The following is a 13,705-nucleotide window of genomic DNA, read 5'->3' as shown; positions in this document are numbered from 1 at the left end:
TATTGAGAAACACAGATTTTTTTTGGTGGGGCGGGGGTGGGGGGGCGGTGCGTGCTATGCAGCTTCTGGGATCTTTGTTCCCCAACCTGGGATCAAATCTGGCCCCTTGGCAGTTGAAAGCACAGATTCCCAACCAATGGACCACCAGGGAATTCCCAAGAAAGACAGATTCCTTAAATTAATTATAATCAGACTATGTGCTTTACTATAGGTACAGATACATATAGGCATATGGATAGGAGGTATTATTTTTTAATTTAGCTTTTAATAACAGCTTTATTGAGATATAATTTACATACTTTACAGTTCACCCACTTAAAGTACACAATTCAATACTTTTTAGTACATTAACAGATATGTGCAACCATTACCACAATTTCAGAATATTTTCATCATTTCAAAAGGAAACCCAAATGTATATTAGTGTAGCCACTACAGAAAACAGTAGGAGGTTCCTCAAGAAACTAAAAATAGAGTTACTATATGATCCGGCAACCCTGCTCCTGGGCATATATCTGGAGTAAACTATAATTTGAAAAGATTCACAGACCTCAATGTTCATTGTGGCAATATGTACAATAGCCAATCTAAATGTCCACTGACAGATGAATGGATAAAGATGTTGTGTATATATATAAAATATATGTATGTATATATATATATGTATATATATAAAATATATGTATGTATATATATATATGTATATATATAAAATATATGTATGTATATATATAATGGAATACTACTCAGCCATAAGAAAGAATGAAATAATGTAGCAACATGGATGGACCTAGAGATGATCATACATAATGAACTAAGTTAGAAAGACAAATATCATATGATATCACTTGTATGTGGAGTCTAAAATATGACACAAATGAACTTTTATGAAACAGAAACAGACTCACAGACACAGAGAACAGACTTATGGAAGCCAGGGGAAGGGAGGTGGGAGAGGGATGAATTGAGAGTTTGAGATCAGCAAATGCAAACGATTATGGAGAGAATGGATAAACAACAAAGTTCCATTTAGCACAGGGAAATATATTTAATATCCTGTGATAAATCATAATGGAAAAGAATATAAGAAGAATGTATATATATGTATAATGAAATCACTTTGCTCTACAGTAGAAATTAACACAACAATGTAAATTAACTATACTTCAATAAAATAAATTAAAAAAAAAAAGAAACACCATACTCTTTAGTTATCACCCTCTCCATTCTCAATCTCCCTCAGCTCTAAGCAACCACTAATATACTTTCTGTCTCTATAGATTTGCCCATTCCAGATATTTGATACAAACAGAATCATTTAATATATGGTCTTTTGTGACTGGTTTAATTCACTTGGCATATATCCATGTTGTAGCATGTATCAGGACACCATTCTTTTTGTGGAACAATATTATACAAAATAATATTCCATTGTATAATATAAACAATATTATAAATACAAATAATAATATAAATAATATTCCATTATATGGATAGACCACATTTATTTGTCCATTCATCATTTGATGGATATTTGGTCTTCACCTTCTGGCTATTGTGAATAGTATTACAATAAACATTGATGCTGTGAAAGTGCTACACTCAATATGTCAGCAAATTTAGAAAACTCAGCAGTGGCCACAGGACTGGAAAAGGTCACTTTTCATTCCAATCCCAAAGAAAGGCAATGCCAAAGAATGCTCAAACTACCACACAGTTGAACTCCTCTCACACACTAGTAAAGTAATGCTCAAAATGCTCCATGCCAGGCTTCAAGTGACACGTGAACCGTGAACTTCCAGATGTTCAAGCTGGTTTTAGAAAAGGCAGAGGAACCAGAGATCAAATTGCCAACATCTGCTGGAACATCGAAAAAGCAAGAGAGTTCCAGAAAAACAACTGAAACATTATTGACTATGCCAAAGCCTTTGACTGTGTGGATCACAATAAACTGTGGAAAATTCTGAAAGAGATGGGAATACCAGACCACCTGACCTGCCTCTTGAGAAACCTGTATGCAGGTCAGGAAGCAACAGTTAGAACTGGACATGGACAACACACTGGTCGAAGTAGTACGTCAAGGCTATATATTGTCACTGTAGTATATTTTAATTTATATGCAGAGTACATCATGAGAAATGCTGGGCTGGATGAAGCACAAGCTGGAATTAAGATTGCTGGGAGAAATATCAATAACCTCAGATATGCAGATGATACCACCCTTATGGCAGAAAGTGAAGAACTAAAGAGCCTCTTGATGAAAGTAAAAGAGGAGAGTGAAAAAGTTGGCTTAAAGCTCAACATTCAGAAAACTAAGATCATGGCATCCAGTCCCATCATTTCATGACAAATAGATGGGGAAACAATGGAAACAGTGGCTGACTTTATTTTTTTGGTCTCCAAAATCACTGCAGATGGTGACTGCAGCCAAGAAGTTAAAAGACGCTTACTCCTTGGAAGAAAAGTTATGACCAACCTAGACAGCATATTAAAATGCAGAGACATTACTTTGCTGACAAAGGTCCATCTAGTCAAGGCTATGGTTTTTCCAGTAGTTATGTATGGATGTGAGAGTTTGACTATAAAGAAAGCTGAGTGCCAAAGAATTGATGCTTTTGAACTGTGGTGTTGCAGAAGACTCTTGAGAGTCCCTTGGACTGCAAGAAGATCCAACCAGTCCATCCTAAAGGAAATCAGTCCTGAATATTCATTGGAAGGTCTGATGTTGAAGCTAAAACTCCAATACTTTGGCCACCTGATGCGAAGAACTGACTCATTTGAAAAGACTCTGATGCTAGGAAAGATTGAGGGCAGGAGGAGAAGGGGACGACAGAGGATGAGATGGTTGGATGGCATCACCAACTCTATGGACATGAGTTTGGGTAAACTCCGGGAGCTGGTGATGGACAGGGAGGCCTGGCGTGCTACGGTTCATGGGGTTGCAAAGAGTGGGACATGACTGAGTGACTGAACTGAACTGAACCATTGTGTATGGATTTTTATGTGAGCAAAGGTTTTCATTTCTCTTGGGTTACTAGGAGTGGAATTGCTATGTCATATGGTAAATTCTATGTTTAAGAGGTAATAATTATGTTTTAAACCACTGATGGGCTTCCCTGGTGGCTCAGCTGGTAAAGAATCCGCCTGCAATGTGCAAGACCTGGGTTTGATCCCTGGGTTGGGAAGATCCCCTGGAGAAGGGAAAGGCTACCCACTCCAGTATTCTGGCCTGGAGAATTCCATAGACTGTATAGTCCATGGGGTTGCAAAGAGTTGGACTCAACTGAGCAAATTTCACTTTCGCTTTGTGGAAGTGGCGGAAAGTGATGGAAAGGTGGAAAGTGGATAGCAGATTGAGAAGTGTGGGGGGGAGAAGAATAGGAAGACATATTCATTGTATAGGGCCAACTTGAATTCTTGAGACTAAAGAGAATAGTACAAGATGCATTCAAGTAAGTGAGCATGCCTGTTAAAGTTGCTGCTGCTGCTAAGTCACTTCAGTGTCCGACTCTGTGCGACCTCATAGACGGCAGCCCACCAGGCTCCCCCATCTCTGGGATTCTCCAGGCAAGAACACTGGAGTGGGTTGCCATTTCCTTCTCCCTGTTAAAGTTATAACCTATCAATTCTTATTCACATATGAAATGAAATTCTATCTTAAACTCTTGAAGAAATGTTTCCCTTAATATTACAATCCATATCAAAAGCAGCATAATCACAGTTATTGCACTATTCAAATATACTAATTAGATGAAGAAAGATGCAAAATTAACTACTTGTGGTGGGGTCTTCCCAGGTGGCACTAGTGCGGGTTCAATCCCTGGGTCGGGAAGACCCTCTGGAGAAGGGCATGGCAACCCACTCCAGTATTCTTGCCTGGAGAATCCCATGGACAGAGGGGCCTAGTGGGCTACAGCCCATAGGATCGCAAAGAACTGGACATGACTGAAACAACTTAGCACGCATGCACAGTGGTGGGTTAGTTGCTAAGTCGTGTCCAATTCTTGCAACCCCATGGACTTCAGCCCTCCAGCCTCCTCTGTTCATAGGATTTTCCGAGAAAGAATACCAGAGTGGGTTGTCATTTCCTTCTCCAGTGGATATTCCCATCCAAGGGATCAAACCCCGCTCTCCTGCACTGAAGGCAGATTCTTTACTGACTGAGCTACCAGGGAAGCCAACTTGTACACCACCTTTATTATTAAAGTAGTCAACTTAAAATCTTTTAAAAATAGCTAGCTTCTTCTTCCAAAGACTGAGGCCAGAGTACACCTCCCCTACTAGAATAAGTTTGAAATCACCTTTTTGTGTCTCAATAATTTGATACCGAATTATGTGTCATGCGGTGCAAACCACATTAATGTCTATTATAAAATATAAAAAGAGAGACATTCCAAAGGTGTCTTAAAAGATATATCCTTACATTTCATTAATGAGATAAACAGCATAAATTCAACAATTGAATTTGTGAAATACTTTGTAAAACTACTACAAACAGGAAGAATTATAAAAATAAAAATTTGTAGTGCTTTCAAATTTATAGACTTAGATTATTAATCAATACATATGGACTCATGGCATTAATACATATAAAGTAATTTTTCTTTTTTGTTTATGCAATGTGCCTTTCCAACACTTACTGGGCTTAGTGCTCATCTTTAATTACTCTTTATTCCTATAACCCAATAAAGCTGAAATTAAAAAGCAAAAAAGATAAAAGAATAATTACTCTTAGTCTTGATGTCTCTGGCTCTCTCCTCAAAGTGTAAGAATGCAGTCTGCTCATCAATTTATTTTAGCAGATGTCACAAGCTATGAGATTATTTACTAATCCAGTTTGGGGACTTAACATTTCCCATTCAGTTTCTTAAAGGAATGCAGCAGAGGTTGTGTCCTGGTCAAGCAAAGCCCATTTGCTGCCTGGCTGGGTTCTCTACCCTTAGTGCCTTGGACCTATATTCAGGAGGGTAATATTCTTTCTAATCCTCTTTAATCCTTGCCCATTTTTTTAAAAACACAGTAAAAGATCACTCACACCAGGCGGCTGTGGGAAAATGGACTCAAATACCTGACCTCTGACATGACTCCTTACGCTCTTTGCAAGTGCACTAAGAGCTTCTTCGGTAGGAAGCAAAGAAAATGAGGCAATCATAGTGTAATCTCCATCATAAAAAGAATATCTTATTTTCAGAGAGGTTCAATACTTAAACCAAGTCTTTTCTATTAGAATTTTGCTTTATTTTACAGATAAAAACATTTCCAATTATTTTCAATCAGTTTTAGAATTCTAAAGCTTTAGACTAACGCCTATCTTTGTTAAGCCACTCAGCAATTATATTAACAATTATTCAGTAAAACTTATAAAAAGTTTCAATTTAATACACATAAAAATACTTTTAGCAATTATTAATATATAGCTATACTTCTCACTGAGCAATATTCTAAGTGATAATTCAGATAGCAATCAAATAGATATGATACCTTTATTAGAAAATGATACTTTAGGATTTTATATTAAAAATCTTTATTATTTAATCATGAAAAAATTGTTTCCTTATGCTACCTTATTTTTTACTATCATGTCTTACCTACCAGCAAATGTCCTTTACAATTTGACTTTAAAGCAAAGCAATTCTTATTTTTTAATTTCCAATAGGACATTGAAATAAAATTTCACCCTCAAAATATAAAGAAAAACTTTCAACTTAAAGGAAATATACTTAAAATAGCCAATTATAAAAAAAATAGCCAATTATAGGATTATTACTTATTTTGTGTCCTCCACAAAGTGCTACTCAGGAATTTTTGCTACCCAGAAAAAGCTGTAAGTTATTACACAATAGAATCATATCCTTTATATTCTACTTCAGCATCTAGCATACTACACTATCCACCCAAAGCACACCCTAAAACAATTATTAACTGACTGGATCTGATATATATAAATATATATATATAAATATAGCAAAAATGTCTTCAAACTCATACCTGTATTTCAGTTTTTACTTAAAGGTATTTTCTAACTCTCTGGGCAAACTTAAAACAAAGTGAAAATAAATTCAAGACTACTTCTGTTTGAAGAATGAAGAATATGAAAAGTTAAAAACTGAGGGGTAATTTGGTTTGTTTTGGTTTTTTTTTTTTAGCTTATGAAAGGACATATTTACAGTACAAAAATGCAAACACTCCAGAGTCACATGGAAAAGAATATATTACAAGATTGGTGATTAAAGAAAATAAAGATAATCTGATTTATATTTGTCTGGATTTCTTTTTTTTAAGCATAACATAAAACACTACTTTTCTTAAATATAGTATCAAATTGTTATGCAACTCACTTTTTACTTCACAATATATCTTGTGTATCTTTTTCTGTCTCTATATAGATCTAACTCATTATTTTAAAATATAGTACAATATTCCATTAAAAGTTGAGTTCTTTTATAAGTTAAGAAATAAGGTCATGCTGAAATTGTACTTCTGCCATTAAAAGGCCAAAAGTGACATAATGTAGCAAAATTCACAAAATATTAAATGGCTTAAAAATATGATGGGATCTAAAATTTTATATTCTTTACCTCAGATATAGGTCTTTATAGTAGTACAAATCTAAATTACAAACATTCACCAAATATTTACAAAATTCACCAAACATTTACTGAATGCCCATTATGTGCTAAGTAGAATATCGGACATAAAATGATGCTAAGACAAAAGTCCTGCTTTTTTTAAAAGCTCACAAATAACTAAGGGAGAGATATATAAACAAACCAAATATATATATATATATATATATATATATTTAATCATATATATATATGATTAAGGCACTAAACAAATAGAAGAAAGAACATTAACTCTGCTTGGAAAAAGTGGGAAAGACATCTCTATAAAGGAGGCATCAGATGAGCAGGATCTCAAAGAATGAGTAGACACTTGCCAAGCAGAGAAGAGACTGAGCATATATATAATGGTAGGGAGTCATAATGAGACCTAACTAATTCAGGGAATAGCAGTGCTAGAGGTAAGCAACAAAGCAGAAGTGGCAAGGAGCGAGACTGGAGACAGGTACTGGGCCCAGACTATGAAGGGCTTCTATACACCCAATACTAAGGGGTTGGTCCTTATCCTATAGGCAAAACGGAACAAGCAGAGCTCTTTGGCAGAGTAAGATTTGCTATTTAGATTGATAACTCTGGCAATAGCCAGAGTAGAGAGCGATGGATGGTATGGAGACCACTGAGGAATCTGTTTAAATAGTCCAAGAAAAATTAGGGGATATGCAGATAGATGATTCATTTTGCTGTTCAGTAAAAACTAACACAACATTGTAAAGCAACTATACTCCAATAAAAAATTAATTTTAAAAATGCAGAGAATGTCTGGCAACAAATACACCAGACAGAAACAGTGGTTACGTAAGAGAAGTAGAACTGGGAGAGGAAAAACAGGGGATTATTTTACTTTATAACTTCTGAAGAGTGTGAATTTTTTTTTTTTTTAATTCATTACTTTGATGAACAAGCAGTGAAGGTGCACAATAAGCAGTGACAGTAGGGATGGAGTATATGGTTAGATCTGAAAGACATTTCAAAGGATATGAGTTGGTAATTTGGAAAGGACAGAGTAAAGGTTTATTAGAGAAGAGAATAATAAAGTCATAAATCAAAATATAGAAATAGAAAGGAGAGGCAAGTTGGAGAAGAAACTAAAAATTTTTTTAAAAAATCTACTTTGAGACACATTGAAATGTCTGAGGTACCTATCCAGGTAAAAATTTCCACAACTAGATAGAAATGCGAGTCTCTTAGACAAGGAAGAAAGCCAGAGTTAAAAGAAATACATTTGGAAATTACCAGCAAATAAAATACAGTCAAAGACATAAACCAAAGCTAACACTTAGTATGTGCTACAGGGCCTTCCAGATTACCTTCAAATCACCTTCTCAATATATAGGGAATAAATCAGAAATTGCTGGGGCCAATTTTAACTAGTTCTCAACTATGGACAATATACTCAAATAATCACTCAAGTCTCTTGCTTTTCACTAAAAATAATAAAAATTAAAGCTACTTTGAGAGCTATAGTTAAAAAGACATAATGATGTATGGTCGGATGGCTTCTTTCATAACTCTATACCTATGCTTACACTCAAATTCACTTCAATTTTGAATTGCTTTGATCTTCATAATTTATCTCTAGATTACTTTGTTTCTATTACTCTGCAAATCTTACAACAGCTTTTGACCAAAAGCAATATAATTCTGACCTGAAGTAATGATAATGCTTTATAATCTTCCTCTTAAAAGCAGAGGTTAAAGAAAAATCTCTCTGAAGGCATCTGAAGTTAAGGTACTTTGCTCTTGATCAGTCATGCACATCAAGAACCAATTTATCTCTGCAATTAGTTTTCTCAGTGCACATTCTATGAGATTGGACAGGCAGGCTGAATGCAAAGATTCCACACAGAGATGTATTATAGGAGAGACTAAAGAAAGTTCCAAGATAGAAAGTAAAAACAACTGCTATCTGGATAAACTGAAAAAAACATGATACTACCTAACAGCCTCAGGAGCAAAGTGAAAGTGATCTTACATTAAAAAGAGAGGGACTGGGGGCTAAACAGCGCATCATCCTATGGAGCAACACCTCAAGAAATAAGCATTTGATATCTCAATCCTTCCAGCCTGTCCACAGTACAATATAATGGAAAGCAAAAGGTCCACTGTGCTCTAGGAATGGGTCACAGACTTTAATACCACTTCCTTTTTCTCTCTGTACTCCTGCTATGCCACTCAGAATCTCAGTCAAGTGCCCCTTCCCCTCCTCTTCTACACTTGCTGCTATAATATAGGTAGTATGGCCAAAGAAACGTAACGCTGCTGCTGAAGACCCAGTAGCTTCTCTGATGGATGGGACTCATCCTACAGGCTTCAATTTCTGACCAACCAGAATGGATTTTACCTTTTACGTATTAATTTATTTTTAAAATTCCCCTTATACTTATAAAGGCCACCTGGCATGGTCTACTTTCTTAGCAGCACAATGCCAAAACTAGTTTTAATATAAAGTAAGAAATAATAACTTTTAAAAGCTACAGATTACATATTCTTAAATATGTACTTAATTTGTAGAGATTTACTAAACAAGTTTTTGTCATTGTTTTGTTTTTAAATGTTCTATTATTATCACTCTTCTCTCAAGGGCTTCTTCTATAAGACAAAATAAATTGTCCTCAGGGTATTAAGTAATTCAGATTAGTTAATTCCTGTCTCACCTAACTATCTTCACCTTCACATCTTCTCAACAAAGGAATCCCCAAGTCTCATACACTCTGAAGTACTAAAATAATATTCACACGGAAAGAGGACAAACTGGAACAGCTTAAACAGGAAGAGAAAATGGTAACAGAGCATAATAAAGCAATGATAGCTGTAATAATCAATACTGTTACCTGATATTCAGACATTGTTAATAGCAGTAGTGTCAGTCACTCAGTCGTGTCCGACTCTTTGCAACCCCGACTCTTGGCAACCCCACAGGCTGTATAGCTCACCAGGCTCCTCTGTCCATGGGAGTCTCCAGGCAAGAAAACTGGAGTGGGTTGCCCTTCCCTTCTCCAGAGGATCATCTCCCCAACCCAGGGATCAAACTTTAAGAACTTCACAAATATCATCTCATTTTATGAGGAGGCATGACAGTGTTTTCCATGTTGAATCATATCTTTTTTTTTCTTTATTGAGGTATAATTTAAAAACAGTAAAATGCACAGGCTTTAAGTATGTAGTTCAACGACTTTTAAAAAACACAGACAAGCAACACCATCACCCCAGAAAGTTTCCTTTCCAGTTAATACCTCTACCCTGACCACCTGAGGCAAACTACTGTGCTAATTTCTACCACAATAGATCACTTTTATCTTTTCTTGAGTAGCACATAAATGGAATCATTCAGAATATACTCCTTTGCACAATACTATATTTTTAAGATTCATCCATGTTTTGCTGTATCAGTTGTTCTTTTCTTTTTATTGCTAAATAAATTTTCATTCTCTTGGATACATACCTTGGTATAGAACTTCTGGGTGACAGGATGAGATATATGTCTAATTTTATAAGAAATTGCCAAAGTGGTTGTATCATTTCATACACTAAGGCAGCAATGTATTAGAGTTCTAAATATTCCACACTCTTACCAATATTTTATAGTATTTTTAATTACAGCCATTCTGATAGGCATAATACCTTATTGTAATTTTATAATGCATTTCCCTGATAACTAAATATGGTGAGCACCTCTTTACGTGTTTATTGGACATTCCAATATCTTCTCTGCTGAAGTATCTGTTCAAGGCTTTTGATTAAAGTTGTCATTTTATATTTATATATTCTGAATATGAGTTTGTTTGCTTGGCAAACAAGCAAACTGGAGATACTATTTTCCTGTTTGCAGTTTGCATTTTCATTTAAAAAGAATGATGGTGAAGATTTTATTTACTTTGGCCACACTGCACAACTATGGGACTTTAGGTCTCTGACCAGGGACAGAACTTGAACACTCAGCAGTGAAAGCACGTAGTTCTAATCACTGACCACTGGGGGATTCCCTGCCTTTTCATTTTTAACACTGTCATCAGTGAGAAGAATTTTAAAGTTTTGAAAAGGCCAATATAGAATTTTTTTTTCTCTTACAGTTAAGTGCCTATACTCTCCTAGGAAATTTTTGTGTACCTGAAAATTTCAAAGATATTCTTAGATTTTTTTTCTAAATGTACAGTTTTAGCTTTTACACTTAGGTAAATGATCCATCTCAAATTAATGGTTATGCATGCTATGAGAATATTTCATGATTTTTTCCCCATTCAGACATTCAGATGTTCCATCACCATTTGTTGAAAAGCGTTTCCTTTCCCCACCCAATTGCACTGGTGCTTTTCTCAAAAATGAAATGACAAAATACATATGGATATATTTCTGGACTTTTTAAGGCAACTATTTCAAATTTAAATCTAAAAATAATAAAATTTAGAAGAATTTTGTGGTAGTATGCTAATAAAAACTCTCAGTGAAATATTGCAGCAAACTACTGCTACATCCTAAATTAGACAATACTATTCTAACTGATGTGTAAACTGTCTTACTAAAAACAATTACATCTACAGTAAATCACTGATATTGGGGATTTAATATTTATGGTTTCAATCATCTGTGGAATCTCTAAACAGCCATGATGTATAAAGCCATAATTTTGTTAAGGCACAATCTGAATCATGTGCTCTGAGGCTTGTTTACACATAAGTAATTTACCAAAGGGATAACCCTAGCTGACTCTGCAGTATCCACATCTCAGCAAGGTTCATGACCAATCTTATGATTTCATTTCATGGGTAAAATTATGTTACACTGGTATTTCTCAACTATGGAGATTCATAATGGTTTTAGATCATGTTAATCAAGAATGTCAATGGCAGAAAAATGTTAAAGACCACTTTTTATAAGTGAATTTAAAAATGTGCAAAGGACTTGAATATTTACCCAAAGAAGATACACAATCCCATTCTTGGGCATATATCTGGAGAAAACCATAATTAGAAAAGATACACGCATCCCAATGTTCACTGCAGTACTAGTTACAATAGCTAAGACATGAAAGCAACCTACATGTTCATTGACATATGAATGGATAAAGAATATGTGGTACACATACACAATGGAATACTATTCAGCCATAAAAAAGAATGAAATAATGCCATTTGCAGCAACATGGATGAATCTAGAGATTGTCATACTAAGTGAAGTAAGTCGGACCGAGAAGGACAAATGTCATATGATATTACTTATATGTAAAATCTAAAAAGAAATGATACAGATGAACTTATTTGTAAAACAGAAATAAGAGTCACAGATGTGGAAATCAAACTGATTGTTACTGGGGGAAATAGGGAGGAGGGATAAATCCAGAGATTTGGATGAGACATATACACTACTATATATAAAATAAGTAACTAATAAGGACCTACTGTATAGCATGGGGTACTCTACCCAATGTTCTGTAATGGCTTGTACGGGAAAAGAATCTAAAAAAGAGTGGATATACGTATAACTGACTCACTTCGCTGTACAAATGAAAGTAACACAACACGGCAAATCAGTTATATTCCAAGAAAGATTATTTGAAAAAATTTTCAAAAACAGCCAATAAGCACATTAAAAGATGTTCAACACCATTAGTCATTAAGGAAATGCACAAATGAGATGCCATTTCAAAATGACAATGAGATGCCATTTCATACCTACTAGGACAACTATAGTTAAAAGACAGACAATAACTGTCGTCTGTCAACAACAAAATCACAATGAGATGCCATTTCATACCTACTAGGACAACTACAGTTAAAAGACAGACAATAACTGTTGGCACAAATGTATAGAAATTATAAGCCATTCTTAACCCCTCTGCAGCATGAGAGAGCAGAGCCTTTCACAGAAAAGTATTTCTAGACCTCTGCTTCCAGTCACGGAAGACTGGGCAACTCAGACCAAATCTCCCAGACAACTAGAAAAGCTGCTGATTTTAAAAAGCTGAATTAAATACATTAGAGAATTAACAAAGGGTAAACAATTATGACGCCACAGTCCAGCGAAGGCAGAAATCAGAGAAGTAAGCCACACCTGGGGCTTCTTTTACAAAATATAGGGACATTAGACAACTCTGGAAAAGATGCTTAGGAAGCTATTCAGCCTTTTTTCATCAGTTTCATAAGACTAAAGGAACAAAATTCGCAGTTCAAGGCCTGTCAAGAGTGAGGGCCCTGGCAAAACCCTCAGGATTAGACCGGGGCTCTGAAGGCTGCATCTTAGGAGTAAGAATGAACCAGAAATAAACTAAATATTTCATGACTGAAGTCAGTTTAGTCATCCAGGTAGACCATAAAATATCAATCCCTGAAAATGAATTAAGGTGATCATGACCTGCTAGTGATTCTTCCAGGCATCTAAGGGCAAAGAAAATTCTCTCTGAAGAAATATAATATTACGAGGTTTTAAGCTATTTCTACAATTTTTCAAATAAAATATCTGGCACATAGTCAAAGAAAATCAGGCATAAGGGAAAAGACAATATGAATATGATGCAACAGAAAAAGGCAGATAATAAAAACAGATACAGAAAAGTTCTCCATATCAGGATTATCAGAGAAAGAATTTAAGATAACTACTTTAAACTATTTTCAAAGAGAGAGTAGATTTCATTAAAAATTTTGGCAGAGAATTCAAAACTACAAATAATGTAAGAAATGTGAAAAATAAACAGAAATTCAAGAATCAAAAAATGTTTTAAAGAGGTGAAATCACACAGAGTATGTTTTCTGGCCAAAACACAATTATGCCAGAAATCATTCATAAGAAGATAATCTTCATATGTTTGGAAGTTAAATACATCTCTAAATGGAATAAATATACCTCTAATCAAAGAGGAAGTCATAGAGGAAATTAGAAAATATTTTGAACTAAACAATATAAAAAGTAATGCTATACTATGCAGTTAAAATTATATTAATATTAGAGGTTAATAGACTTAAATGGATATATTAGAAGAAGAAAGACTAAAAATTAACAAGTTAAGTACCTTTAATAAGATACATGAAATAAAAAAAATAAAATGGGGCCGAACAAAGTTGAAATCTTTATGCCAGTAAATTTGAAAA

At 34.8% G+C, this 13,705-nt stretch overlaps 1 protein-coding gene across 8 annotated transcripts in view; it reads right to left on the bottom strand.

Moving 5' to 3' along the window:
- The window catches only part of ST7L (suppression of tumorigenicity 7 like), a 92,204-nt gene that overhangs the window by 32,643 nt on the left and 45,856 nt on the right, over nt 1-13,705 (bottom strand). The gene's annotated exons all lie outside the window — the stretch shown is intronic.

This window comes from Cervus canadensis, chromosome 2 (assembly GCF_019320065.1).
Source record: "Cervus canadensis isolate Bull #8, Minnesota chromosome 2, ASM1932006v1, whole genome shotgun sequence".
In the NCBI taxonomy this organism is placed as follows: Eukaryota; Metazoa; Chordata; class Mammalia; order Artiodactyla; family Cervidae; genus Cervus; species Cervus canadensis.
This window is presented reverse-complemented; position numbering and strand designations above follow the sequence as displayed.